At 38.6% G+C, this 15,542-nt stretch overlaps 1 non-coding gene across 1 annotated transcript; it reads right to left on the bottom strand.

Annotated features, from left to right (window-relative positions):
* Positions 1 to 2,093: 2,093 nt before the first annotated feature.
* On the bottom strand, positions 2,094 to 2,200 carry LOC129402840 (U6 spliceosomal RNA). Its single transcript, XR_008628879.1, has one exon. It is a non-coding gene; the product is annotated as a U6 spliceosomal RNA (small nuclear RNA).
* Between the last annotated feature and the right edge of the window lie 13,342 nt (positions 2,201 to 15,542).

Here is a 15,542-nt window from a genome sequence, read left to right as displayed (position 1 = left end):
GCAGGGGTGGGGGGCTGAGGGGGTGGGATGGGAGGTATACTGGGGTTCTTGGTGGTAGAACATGTGCACTGGTGAAGGGATGGGTGTTTGATCATTGTATGACTGAGATTTAAGTCTGAAAGCTTTGTAACTTTTCAAATGGGGATTCAATAAAAAAATTTAAAAATAAAAATAAAATGAAATAAAAATTCAAAAGAATCAGATAAAGTAAAACAAGATTCCTTAAAGCTTTTGTCAATTGTTTCTGCTATTTACTGCTGTTTCATTACTTTATATTATTGGAAGGTGTGTTGACATTAGGAAATAGAAATTTAGATTGAGTAAAATTGTGCAATATTAGCTGGGCTATTAACATATACAAACTCTACACTCTACAGTGTCCTAGTTGTTCTGAAATCCTAGTTGCATTTCAGTGTCTCAAAACCTCAAGATACCTGAATTCCATGGAAGTCTACCAATAAAATATTCATTAATAGTAAATAATAACATGATATACAGTTGTTTAACATAAATTCATTTCAAAGATTATTAACTATTAAGCAATTAGTGAGAAATTAATGTTTTACTAGAACTCTCCTAGACACAGAGGTAATGAATAAAGAGAAAATTGTCTAAATTGCCAAAAAAAAGAAAGACATTCAAAATGTTAAATTAAAATGGTGAAGTAGGAGAAAAACAAAAATTATAAAAGGTCTGGTAAATATATGCATCATTTTTGTACAGAAATATATGTATAATATATGTAGAACTATTTTAAGAAATGGTTTAAAATTAATTACTATTGCTTTTCAAAGTAAAGTGAAAGTAAAGTGAAATTTATCTGTTACACAGGCAGGGTGGGGGGCTGGGGAGGTGGGGGGGAGGTATACTGTGATTCTTGGTGGTGGTATATGTGTACTGGTGAAGGGATGGGTGTTCGAGCATTGTATAACTGAGACTTAAACCTGAAAGCTTTGTAACTTTCCACATGGTGATTCAATAAAAGAATAAATTTTAAAAAAATTAATTACTATGGCTTTTGAAATGTCTCATTGAAGAAAATACTTCCTTTGAGTATAGGAGACCCAAATTAGGACCTACTGAGTCAGGCCAATAGGACAGGTTTCTATACTGTTGAAACTAACTTTTCATCTCTAAAATGAGGGGTTTAAATTACTTCAAAACTAAAAATACATTATTCTCTGTGTTCTTACTAGATATGTGTATATGACTTTACATGTATCTATCCATATGTAAATATATATATACACACACATATTACATATATTACATATATGTGTGTATATATACATACATATCTTTTTTGACATTTTGGTTGAGGATTTTTTGGTAAGCATTGTTTATTTATTTTTACAAAGTTATTACAATAATTTATTGCATTCAATATTCCAACACCAATCCCACTACCATTGCACCTTCCCATCACAATTATTTTGAATTTTCCCAGCCACCAGTTAATTCTGCCCCAATAGCAGGCCCTAGATAATTTATTTTGTATTGTGTCTTGTGAATAATCTGCTAAAAATCGTCATAAAAGTTTCCTTAGAAGTGTGAAAATTGTTGCATCTCACCCTGGAGAAATTAATCCCTTCTAACAGAGGTTACTAACATATTGTTATAGGTTAAGCCTTGTGTGCTAATTTTTTTTTTTATCTATATCAGTTGCCTTCTACTTTACACCACATCCAATGTGGTTTGCTATTCCTGGTACATCAGTTTTATAGAGTATGAGATGTTGCACAAACACATTTGCTCCAGGAATTCAAATATTTTAAATAGGGTGAGATAGCTGGAGTTAAAATATTACCTGCATGGTGACTTTGGGGTCTGTAGACATCTCTGCAGCTTGTTGGTCTCTTCTGAGTTTTCTTTGTGAGTCTCTAGATCATGGCTGTTAATGAGTTTATGAGGAGCCAGAGGCAGTTCATGGGCATGACTGCCAGGCACCTGGAAGAACAGGGCAACGGGGGTTTGGGCTGGTTTTAATTGATGTTTTATGCCATGAGACAGGATCACATAATTGAAATGACTTGACATCTTCACACGAAACACTTGGATTCATTTTCATTCACAAGTTTTTCTAAAAACATGGAACAGATATGAAATGTTTCATGAATTTGTATGTCATCCAAGCACAGGAACCATGCTAATCATCTCTGTATTGTTTCTATTTTAATCTATGTGCTGCTGAAGTGAGCACTATACATATACCTCTTGATATTAAACTCTGACTTACTTATCAAAGGAAATTGAGAATATTTTGAAGTTGCTTCAAGGACTTTGAACGGCAAAGACCTATAATATTATATTGAATAGTTGTGATGAGAGTGGACAGCCCTGTTTCATGCTTTATCTTAGATTGGAAGACTTTCAGTTTTCCACCATTGACTGTAAAGTTTGCTCTCAGCTTGTGGTAAATAGCTTTAACTATATCCAAGAAAGTTCCTTCAAACCCTATTTTATTGAGCATTCTTTAGGTTGTTTGTTTGCTTTGAGCAAACTAGGCAGTTCTAGGGGCTTAGTCCTGGTTCTACACTCGGGGATCACTCCTGGTGTGGCTCAGGGAATATCTCCGGCTGCTTTTTTCAAGGAAGATGCATATTTCTGTAAGTAAGTCCCTAGAATTTAAAGTTGAACAGCTCTAGTATTTCTTAGCTGCTTCACTCTGAGCAAGTTAGCCTCTCTAGGAATCAATGACCTTTCCAGATAAGCGAAGGCAAGATTATCATCTAAATCATTATAGTAAGAGGAACATTAAGTAAAACAAGCATTCAATACAGTGTAAACACTTAAATACACTTACCCAGATCTGGAAGAACAAATGGAATGTTTATTCCTGAGTAGAATGAGTCACTACTGCACCCTCAGAAACTTAGTTGTTATGACTATCTTTAAAATGCTAACATAGTCATGCAGGCTAATTAGCATTTCAATATCAATCTCACCTTTATTCTTAAAATTAACATAATCCAAAAGATAGTCAAGGGTAGTGAGTTTAGCTTTCACTTTAATCCATCTTTTGGGAAGAGAAATCTCTGTGGTTGGTCCTTTCCACAGGCAGGTTCTGGCCTATGAAAACTGCTTTACTGTCTTTCCTTAATTCACAGATACAGATGATTTCTTCATCTAAGAGTCTGCAAGGTGTGTTTTTTTTTCTTTTTTTTTCCCCCTTTTCATGTCAAACTCTTTGAGGGCATTGGGCTGACAGTTCTGGGTCGGACTGAGTTTAATCTTTTCCTTTCAAATCAAATTATGGGGAAAATGCCAGGGAAATGGCTCCCTAACAGCTGGCATTGTTCAGAAATCACGGAGCTTGGTGAATTTGTAAGATAAGTGTCTAAATTGTGGAGAAAGGCAGACAGCTTCCCCTCTTGGGCTGATATCTGAGAAACTAATGACTAAATGACTCCATTTTGCTCTCCACACAATGGCCTATCCCCAAAGCCTTGAGAGCTCTCAGGGGTTCAGTGGCCTCTCCAAAAATCAGCCTGCCTAAAAGCTGGTTTGGTTCTTTCCTACTGCCTTTTCTCCCTATTTAGTAATCGCATAACTTCTAAAACTAGTGAGAAGAGAAGAGGTATAGTCTTGCTTTGACTATGGTGAAATCTGCAAAAACTCTTCTATCCAGACTTTAAGAAAAATGGTTAAGAAAATAGAAAGTACTTGGAGGACAAAAGCCAAAAAGGGAGAAACAACTTTTAGAATATTATTGAAGAAGCACCACATTCACATTAAATACTAAAATATTAAAATTGATTGAGGTTGTGAAATAAGTGAATTACTTAGTCTCCCATGCATTAAAATTAATTTTTCATCTCCTTCTTCAGGCCACTTCCCACTGGTTTTCGTTGAGCCCTCTTAATATTTTATTTGCTGAAGGGAAAAGGTTTCCTTTTGACATATTGGCATTCCGGGGGTTGGTTGACTACCTCACTGCCAACTCCATAAAGCTTATTTCTCACTCCAAGTGAAAGAGCAATAAAGAAGCAAATATTTGCAAAACCTCCTAAACATGGTGCTTTTTTCTAACTCAATCCCTCCCAAATAGTTTTATTCACAAAGTCACTCTCTTTGAAGATCGTATTTCTATATTTCTAATTCCTCTACAAACTTCCCCTACCATTAGCCTCTGGTAATTTATTCAAAAATTTTTAAAGAAAGAAGTTGAGGTTGCTGTATTTGAAATACTAAAACTGGGTTTTATTTTTCATTATTTGGGGCTTTTGAGAGGTGGTTTTCCTCTTTGAGAATTTAGATTAACCAAGGCACGGTGGTTCCTGATTTCTAGAATTCATTAATTAATATGGCAAAGCAGACATATGACTAAATGAGACAAATAGCAACTCAAATCACTAGAGAAAGGCTTTGAAGACTCACCAGGAGACTAATTATAAAATTTTCCATTTTCACAGTCTTACACTTATATGCCGAATCTAGACTCTGATATAAGTTCATCAAAGTTCATAATGTAAGGCTGAAAGTTTATCCTTGTAAGAAAAGAGGTGCATACAGAATATTCCTTCTCTTCTGAGTGAATCAGCTTTCCAACGTGTCCCTTCTCCATGGTTGAAAAATGAACAATGATTTTTGTGTATTGTCAAAACCATACAGTGTTAAATCTAGAGATTACTTTGAACCTGGTCAACTCTTAAATCTTCTTCCCAAAGGTCACTAAACAATCAAAGAGAAGGAAGTGGACTTGCTTTGGTCAGGACAGAATCAATGATAAGCTTTCATCCACCAGAAACCACTTTCCCAGGTACCCTAATAAAAAGCTTAGTTAAGTTCACTTTAAGGACAACTGACATGTTAATATGTTTTCTTTTATTAACATTTATTCTTTTCATGTTGTTAAAATGTAGGGCCACAAAACCATGAAACTATCTGGTTATAATAACAACACATTATTAACCTGGTTCAATATTGATACTAATAATCTTAGTGTCTAACATCATCAATTATACCTGAATATAAAAATTATCAATATGTTAATTCATAAGACCCACCCTGCCAGCACCAGATAAATTCCTCAGGGACCAACCTCTACTACACAACTGCCACCACACTCCAGGCCGAGCTCCACACATGAGTGAAGTTTCACAGAACCAGGTAACACGGAACTTTGTGACCTTGGACTCTAGACTCAACGGGACCCAGAAACAGAGATCCACTGCCTACTTCCACCAATATCCGGCTACCCAGGGGTCACAGCCATAAGAACAACACTGCCAGCACCAGATAAATTCTTCAGGGGCCGACCTCCACTACACAACTCCACTACACACTCCAAGACACTTTTCTGGACCACAAAGCAGCCACTCGACACATCATAAACACTTCCTACCCATTTTCCGTCATTATCATGCCATATTTGATGGTGTGCAAATATGGTATGAACCATCAGAACACCTATAATGGTGATTGGAGACCGTCATAAAAGCCTCCATCTCTCTCGGAGAGAATGGCAAGCTACCGAGAGTATCCTGCTTGCACGGCAGAGCCTGGTAAGCTACTCATGGCGTATTCGATATGCCAAAACCTGTAACAATGGGCCTCATTCCCCTGACCTTGGAAGAGCCCTGAATACAGCAGCATTAAGAAGGACAAAGAAGGAGAGGCTAATAAAATCTCAGGGTCGAACTAGCCTGCTAAAACGAAGGACAAAATGACTGTTTGCACTTTTAATGCATATACGCTAGCATTTGAAACATCCATCAAGGACCTGATGGTGCAAGCACAGAAGACCAAGTACAACGTCATTGGATTGACTGAGACGAGAAAGCATCAAGCACGTCACGCCCTTTTCTACACTGGAGAAGACCTGTTCCTCAGAACCTGAGACAATAGCGGCGTCAGTGGTATCTGTGTCCTTGTCAACACAAAGACAATGCCCATGGCTATGGGCATTGATTTGTTCCATTCCATTTGTTGCATTCGCCTAGCAACCTGAATCAGATGCTTACATTTGAATAGATGTGGCTCATTGCCGGCAGTTTCTATCTTCATCTTCTACACACCAACATCCAACTATGACGAAGAAGAAATTGAAAAGTTCTATATGGAGCTGGAGAAGTTCTATAAAGATCACACCTTCTACAAGTTCATTGTCAGTGATTTTAACACGACGAATAGGACCTAGAAGGTCACCTGAAGAACTCCACATGGGGACCCATAGCCTAGAATGGAATGAACAGGGTGAGAAACTGTCTGAGATCATCATGTTGACCAAGACCATCCATGGTAACTCTCAGTTCCAGAAGGCCGAATCTAAACGCTGGACATAGGAGTCTCCCAGTGGACAGTTCCAGAATAAAATTGACCACATCATATTCAATCGAAGGTTTTGCCTGACTGATGTCGCTGTTGTACTAAAATTCCAAACTGGATCAGACCACCATCTCCTTCGTGCAAAATTCTACTTCACAGAGTGTGAAGAAAGTGTTGCAAAGTTTAAGAGAACTCCCAGAACAACAACCAACTGGGAGCTCTTTTGCACTACTGCAGCAATATGGGAAGATGACATCATTGTCAACATCAACAAGAAATACAATCAACTGGTTCAGCACCTCCATGATTGTGCAAGGAATGCAAAGAGAGAGAAAGTCACAAAAAGTAGCCTGTCTTCAGAAACTCTCAAGCTCATTCGCCAACGTGGTCTGGCCCGAGCCTCAGGCAACCACAAGCTAATGTCCGAGCTCACAAAGCTGTGCAGAGAAATGATAAAGAAAGACCTCAAAGAGAGAAGAGCAGCAGTGTTGACCATGCAGCAGAAGCCAGGAAAAGTATTCGCAATACCCGTCTGTCCTTCGCCAACTATAAGATCAAGATGATTGCCCTCTAATGTCCCGATGGATCTATCACATCTTCCAGAAGGGCAATGGAAAAGGTTATCCACAACTTCTACTGGGATCTCTTTGATAGCCACATCCACCTGCCCACATACCAAATTCCGCAGGCTGGATACGTTGTTCCCATCATTCTCCCTTCCAAAATCCAACACGCAATTTTGTTGATAAAGATGCGTACAGCACCCAGTCCAGACAAGGTCAGACCTGAACACCTAAAGAATCTGCTGCCAGTACTCGTCAATACACTGGCTCAGCTCTTCACATGCTACCTGTCTGAATGCTAGGTTCTGTCCCAATGGAAAATAAGCAGGACCATCCTGTTGTACAAGGAGGGAGACATTCATGACATTGGCAAATATCTCCTGATCTGCTATTGTCCGTTGTCTACAAGTTATTCACTTGAGTCATCCTGAATAGGATTGGCAGAACACTATATGAAGGACAACCATGCGAGCAATCCGGGTTCCAAAAAATATTCAGCATAATCGACCATATCCACATGGTGACCAAGCTCATTGAAGTTTCACGAGAGTTCAAGATGCCACTCTATCTAACGTTCATTGATTTTAAGAAGGCCTTTGGTTCTGTTGACACTGAAGCGGTTATTGAAGCCCTAGCCAAACAGGGTGTTCAAACTCAATACATCAGGATGCTCCGTGAGCTGTATTACAGATTCACCACCAGGATCTTACCATTCTACAAAGAAGTGCCCAACGATGTAAAGAGAGGCAGGGCAACACCATTTCACCGAAACTCTTCAGTGCCACTCTCGAGAACATCATGCAATGACTGGAATGAGAAGGAATGGGAGTGAAGATAGAGGGTCTCCAACTACACCACCTCTGCTTCACTGATGACATCGTTCTCATAATTCCAAATATTAGCCAAGTGGCACAAATGCTGGCCTACTTCGACCGTGAGTGTGCAAAGGACTGATTGCAGCTGAATCTCACAAAGACAGTGTTCATGAGAAACTGACTAGTTCCTGATGCTCCATTTGCCCTCAATGGAATGAACATCTCTGAATGCAGCAATTATGTGTACCGATGACTTAGTGCCAGAACTGCGCAGGAGGAAGAGAGCAGCGTTGAACACCTTCAAGAGCATCGAAGTGGTTAAGAGGATGAAGAACCTCCTGCTCTGGGCACATCTTTTTGACTCCACCATTCTTCCTTCACTAACATACGCATATGCACTAGCATACGCACTAGCATAGCTCTTTCAATTCCTCTTTGGGATACCCAAATATGATACCCAAATTTCAGGTATCCCAAAGAGGAATCTAAAGAGCTCTGCTTGGAGTATCATGTTTCACTCAAGTGAGAGAAGGAATCTGGAGTTCCGATCGCCATCAACAATCAAGAATCAGAGATGCTGTCTCATTTGCCAAAGCGTCAAAAATAAGATGAGCCAGACACATAATGCGATTTAGAGAAAACCACTGGACTAGAGCTGTTACTGACTAGATTCCACGGGAAGTCAAAAGACCACATGGCCGCCCACCTATGAGATGGTCACACTTCTTTGTCAAAAGCTTGATCAAACAGTTTGAGGCTCTTTGTGTTCCTGGAGGAACCATTGGGCTACAGTAGCATGTGACAGGGATGAATGGAGATGTTACTGGCACCCGCTTGAGCATATCAAAGATCAACAGGATGACAAGTGATACAAGTGATACAATTTTATCCTAATTCAATATTTAGGATAAAAGTCCGAGTCATCAGACCCAAGCAACCTATGATACAATGTAGACCCAGCTCTACTCTGCATGCAAAGTCACCTTATTGATCAGTCCTGAGGGCTAGAGCTCAGTAGTATCCCAGCCAGCTCTGTACTGTCAACTGCCCCCCATCAAAAGAAGATCCATTATAGCATTTATTTCAAGAAGGACATCAATTAACTGAAAAAGACCCAAAAGCTTCAACTGAGGGAAACACTAGTCCATGTAAAATAGGAATAATGGTAATTGGAGTAAATGAAAAGCCCATAAGGTTAAACTTGAAATACTATACTAAAGAAAGCAAGACACATTTTGTGCTACAAAATACCTCAAAGTATTTAATACCATGCTGAGTTTTTCATGAATTCAAAAATAAAGCAAAATAAGCCTGTCAAAAACATAGACAACCCAGCTTGCTCTTCAAGGCCATGTTCTTCCTTGAACATGATTCTCACTGGCTTGTCTATGTTTCTTTCATTACTTTTTCCACTCTGTAGAAGCCTGTGATCTCTCTTGGACATGTATGCCTCTCCTTCAATGAGCTCATATATTCCTAAACAAGTCTTATTCAATAAAAATTACCTTTCTTCACACACACACACACACACACACACCATTGGTGAGGCTTCTCAAGTAAACCCTAGACCCAGGATGCACAGCAGAAATATCAAGTTCACTCATCAATCAGAAAAGTCAGTATACCTATAGAATAACAGACTATAAGACTAACACCCAAGAATAGTAGAAATAAGTACCAGGAGGTTGTCTCCATGGCTTGGAGGCTGGTCTCTCATTTTGGGCAACTCAGAGAAGGGAACACCAAGTAAAATGTGATTGGAGGTCATGTGGGGGAAAGATGATGCGGGCCCAATATAGACTAGAGACTGAACACAATGGCCACTCAACACCTTTATTGCAAACCACAACACCTAATCAGAAAGAGAGAACAAAAGGGAATACCCTGCCATAGTGGCAGTGTGGGGTGGGGGGAGACGGGACTGGGGAGGGGGGAGAGGGATGTTGGGTTTACTTTTGGTAGAGAATGGGCACTGGTGAAGGGATGGGTTATCAAACTTTGTAAGGGAGAAACATGAGCACAAAAATGTATAAATCTGTAACTATACCCTCACGTTGACTCACTAATTAAAAATAAAATATTAAAAAAAAAGAAAAGTCAGTATACAATATAGAAAAAAGAAGTCAAAGTATTAGGTCTCTAATATCCAGCTTCTTTAACTGTACTCATAAGGGGTGATATAACAAGGTCATGAAAATTTTGAGAACTGTAAAATATTTCTCAGCATTCAATGACTAAAACTCCATTCAAAATCACATATGTAATGAATCTGAGAATTTTCTGGTAGTCCTCACTTGTCTTGCATCTCTTCAGTAAAAAGAGGTCACGAGTGAAAAAGTTTAACAACTACTACTCTAAAACATGAATCAGTTTTCTGAGTGTAGATTGAAAATGCATATGATTTTCAAGTCTTTAACCATCAAATTAACTTGAATGTGTTAAAATCTATCATCCGTTTATTATAATACATATGTAGTAATATATTGTTTCCTCATTTTAGATCAGGCAGATCACTTCAAGTTCAAATATGTCAATCTGTCCAAGATCCAGTTGCAATCTATTGCCTTAGATTAATTGCAATCATACTGCTTCCTCTAATCATGATTGTGCATTTTCTGTTGCCATAATGGCCACAACACTTCTAAAATCTTGTCTTTGTCTTCTGTTCATCATATCCATAATGAATTGTTTTCTACTTCCTCTTTGTCTAACACAATCCTCATTGAGGTGGTTTTACTCACGGCATATCCTCTTTAAATCATCAGAATCTCCAATTTTAAGGTTTGTTTCTTCTGTTATAAATGTTCAAGTACCTTTTACCTTCTACCTTGTTTGGTTAGTTATGTCTTTATTTATCTGTGTTTCATCTGCCAGTTTAGGTGATAAGCACTTCTTCAACAAGTTCCATCAGCATGGAGCCTGGAGATTGGTATTTAAAGCATGTAAAGTAATTGAGTATTAAAACCAGTTGAAATTCTATCAATAGGTTGAAATCATATTTTAAAGCCCTATTAAATCCATTTAAAAAACTTTGTATTAGTCTTATGGGTGTTTAGAAAATATTCTACATTTATTCTTGAAAAGAACATATATGTAACATACATATGTAATATAGATATATATAGAACATAGGTTCTACTTCATCTTGAAAGAATAAAATAAATACAATTGAAGTAGACAACCAATCAAGGTGCCTGTTCTAGAGAGGAGAAATAAAATTTTTGTCTTTCAGGGGCTGGAGCAATAGTACAGCAGGTAGGGCATTTGCCTTGCACGCGGCTGACCTGGGTTTGATTCCCAGCATCCCATATGGTCCTCTGAACACCTCCAGGGGTGATTCCTGAGTGCAGAGCCAGGAGTAACCCCTGTACATTGCCAGATGTGACCCATAAAGCAAAAAAAAATTGTCTTTCAGTTTCTTCATATGCATAATCAGAACAGAGTTACTCCTAAGGTCACCATGTGATTTAGGTGAACTCATTCATATAATATTAGCAACACTAGTTAGCATAATAATTAAGTATATGAAGAAATGTAAAAACGAAGGACATTATGGAACATAAGTTCTACTTCTTCTTGAAAGAACAAAAGAGATACAACTGAAGTCAATGATTATAAGTCAAGGTGCCTATTCTAAAGAGGGGAAATAAAGTGTGTGCTTGGTGAATTCTCCATTCCCTGCCCCCTAGACTTCCAGACTTGAAAGCAGACAGATAGCATAACAAATGCATTAATCAAGCTTACAGAGACGATCTATAAAACACAGAAACCCAATTCATTAATTTACAATGTGAAATATAACTATTAAATAGATGGAATGTCAGTGTTTATTGATAAGCATGTTCTCTCCTGTGACCAAGTACATACAAGGCACCAATTTATATATTATTCAATGGTTATTTGATAAAAAAGAAATAGAGCAAGGAAAGAAAGGGACTTGCCTCAATGACATAATCAAGTTAGTACCCAGATCCATGTCCGTCTCTGCTACAGGCACATACCACAGATGAGATACCAAAACACTTCCCTACTTTTCCTCATAGAAACGGTGAAGATTTATTTTATTGGCTTCTGACTAGTCCTTGTTAATTCTACATGTAACATTCCTATGTTTTATTGATAAAATGTATTTATTTGGATGCATTTATAAGTACAATCAAAATTTATCTGAAGTTCTTATTAATGGTGGCATTCAGTTCTTACTGTCAATAGGTCATTTATTAGGATAGTGTTAGGATAGGTATCTTTCCTCATAAATAGTTTTGATGGACATCTGGTAGCTCTGAGAAATTTTTTAAAATTCCTTCCTTTCTGGGTCTTCCTAATTTTATCTTCCTAATTTTACCTAAATTTACCTCTGTATATCAGTTAGCTTGTTGCATAATGAATCACCCCAGAATGTACTGGCTTTATTTAAAGCCCCTTTGCTTGTTGGGGCAGCGATCAGCAGAACTTACTTCTTTCCACATGATGTCAGCTACATTTACACACATGACTGGGTTCACACCTGGCTAAGGTTATTGGGACAGTTGGGGAAATCTTTCCAAAAACCTGTCATCCCCACTCGACACCCCCTCCCCACGCCACCACACACACACACACACACACACACACACACACACACACACACAGAGTCCTGTGAAACCAAATCAAGTGCTAAATCAGCAGGGAAAAAACCCTGCCTCTCGAGGGAAAAAAACTGCGGAGCCTAAAGCTGGATTTCCTAAAACACACCGCTGATAGGAATGAGTGATAACAGAACCAATGAATTCATGAATTAATTAGCGAGATCATAACTGTTCAGCTGCAGCACTGCAACCCCAGAGTCTGAGGAAACTATTTGTATAGAACAACTGTGTCAGGGGTTCCAGTCCCAGAAAGAAGTTTGGGGGCAGGCAGCATGCATTATTCCCTCCTAATACTCCAACCTTATGATCCTAAGAACGCAATCAGCAGGGGAGGTGAAAGCCTCTGAATGGAGGCTGACATCAAGTGACCCTTCCTAAGGAAACTGACACTGACCACTCCTGCCTAGTGATCGAAGTTGATGGGTTTCATCATCTTCCTCCTGTGTCTGCTCCAGTTCTATCGATCCCATCGCCTTCAATATCTCTTTTGTGGTTAAAGGCTGCTCCCGAGGCTGCCCTCTCTGAGTTGCCTAGTTTTGTCAATTCCAATTCAGCCAAACATCCTTTTACCCTTTCCTAGACAACAAAGCTTTCTGGTCGATGTTTTAAAAAAAGAAAAAGAAAAAGAAAAGTGAAAGAAAACTCATAGAAGACTTAGAAGCCTCAGAAAGTCTTACTAAACACTTCTTTCCTTAGGAACCATTCTCACTGCCTGGGTTAAGAAGAGCAATTCTCCTTCTCTGCCAATAGCTCATATTTATCTTCTCTCCCAGCCTTTTACCTCTGCCTTGGGATCTCAGACTGTAGCCTCCTTATTATTTTTCCCTTCCTTTCTTTTACTGAAAATTAAAAATGCTTTATTGAACATAAAGATGGTCTGTAAATTTGAACTCTGCACATGACTCTGGCCCAATTTTCGAGATCAGAAAAATATATAACGTGCGTGTATAAAGAATCCTTTTACAGCTTAAATGATAAAAAAGAACCTTCTATTTAGTGCTTGAAGTTTCAAATCCCACCCGTCTCTTTAAGATGCTGCGGAGACATTGTCAAAACAGGGGACTGAAACTTATGTCCTGGGAAGAATATTATGGTTCTCGTGTGCCACTCATTGCTTTGTAGCTATAACTTCATGATAGATATGAATCAGGTTTTCCAAAATTAGTGGCCATACAGAGGGCAAAATCCAATATCCTTAGTATAGCAATAGAAGTTTCAAAATAAGATTTTGTTCCTGCTGACTTGTCCGGCTTCAGCCTCGACACACATTAAGTGCTCTGCTCGGACGTCACACAAACCACTAACAACAACATTCACCACCTCATGAAATCTTCTGTTACTCTTCTGTCCAAAATTTCCTTCCCATTACAAATCCACCAAACAAATCCATTTTCAAGTTTTCGTTCATAACTCGCATTTATTCTTACCTAGTAAACCTTTCCTGATCCACCTAAATAGCTACTACTCCCTCACTTCTATCATCACTAGATGACCCCTGTGGCTTAAAGAAAAGTTGTTTATATCTACAGATCTCTAGATTCTCCTCTTGGAAAGGCTACAGAACCCTAGTGTTTAATATTTACCTGCCTTTGTCTCAGGATGTCCCCTACTTTTCTTAGATGCTGATAATTTGTATTTTCAGTCTTTTTTTGTAGCATTTTATAACCTCATTCTACTCAGGATTCTCATATTTCAATATCCTTCTCCATCAGCATGCTACATCCAACTATACACTTGACCTGTCTTCTGTATGTAAGAAAAATAAATAAAATCTGCCTATGATGTCTGGAATTGGGAATTGAGGGGACAGAAGAAAGGGATCATGAGATAATTGCAGAGAAAATTGGTGTACTCACTCTGCAACTAGAAATTTCAGTACTAATGTAAACTATAATCCCTCAATAAAAATTAATTAAAAACCTGTTTTGAACGCCACTATCTCTATCAATTTTCTTTGTTTGGGTACCTCCTTCTGGTTTGCATCCACTTTCCCAACTGCCTCTAATTAGTGACTTGTTAATTCCTTGTAATCTGATCTCTAACTTCACTTTGCTTACCTCCATACAGATATATTATTTCTTTACAATGCACACATGTACACACACATACATATATACATCTCTAGGAGCATACAACTTTAAGATTTTAAGCATCTCTTGTCCTATTAAGCTTCTGTCATATCTCCTTGAATTCTTGATCCCACATTCTTCAGGATTTTATACCCACCTTAGTTTTGCACAGAGGTAGTTTAGGGAGGGATAGTAGAGGGTAGTGACATCACACTTAAGATCAGTGGGTATTTCTCTGAGCCCTGAGGTACTGAAAATACTTGTCTGGGAGATGGTTCTTCGATTTTTTTTGCATGCTACTGTTCCCATCTAAGTGGGAATCTACTTCCCCTAATCTACTCAACCAAGACTCAATTGTGTTTATGACAAAATATATTTTGCCATTTTGTGCTTTCTATTTTAATGACACATTTAAGTTAAATAATATGTGGATCAGTACAACAAAAATGCAAGAAAAACATTGTTTTCTGTTTCACTGAGACTAAACTGAAAAGATTTTACAAAAATCAGTTTGCAAGAAATTTTTTAATACACAAGCCCTGTTGGGTTAAAACTAGGGGGTAAAAAAGCCAGGAAAGTCCTGTGGCTCCACACTTGGCTTGCTTTCTAAGTATCCTTCCACCCCCGACAGGCCTCCGTCTAAGCCCCAGCCCGCTTGCTCAGTTTCAATGATTGTAACTTGGCCTGTGTTTCCGATATTTCACACTTGCGGTGCCCTGAACTGCAATCTTACCTGTGTGTCAGGCATTTCCACACACTGGGTTAGTGTCATACTCTGGCTCTGACAGACTTTGAACATCTCATCCCAGCAGATGCTCCTCCGATGGCACATGTGTTTCATGTGGAAACACTTCAAGAGCCACTGCTATTTTATCTTTCTTGAAATATCATACTGCCTCAAAGACACTATATATAGTATATATGTATATATATATACACATATGTATACATATATATATATATCACTGTCATCCCGTTGTTCATCCATTTGCTCGAGTGGGCATCAGTAACGTCTCCATTATAAGACTTGTTGTTACTGTTTTTGGCATATTGAATATGCCACGGGCAGCTTGCCAAGTTCTGCTGTGTGGGCTGGATACTCTCGATAACTTGACGGGCTTTCCAAGAGGGGCAGAGGAATCAAACCCTGGTCAGCTGCATGCAAGTCATACATCCTACCCGCTGTACTATTACTCCAGC

The sequence above is a fragment of the Sorex araneus genome, chromosome 2 (genome assembly GCF_027595985.1).
Source record: "Sorex araneus isolate mSorAra2 chromosome 2, mSorAra2.pri, whole genome shotgun sequence".
Classification (NCBI taxonomy): domain Eukaryota; kingdom Metazoa; phylum Chordata; class Mammalia; order Eulipotyphla; family Soricidae; genus Sorex; species Sorex araneus.
The sequence above is the reverse complement of the archived record's forward strand: the minus strand, read 5'-3'. Positions and strand labels throughout refer to the sequence as shown.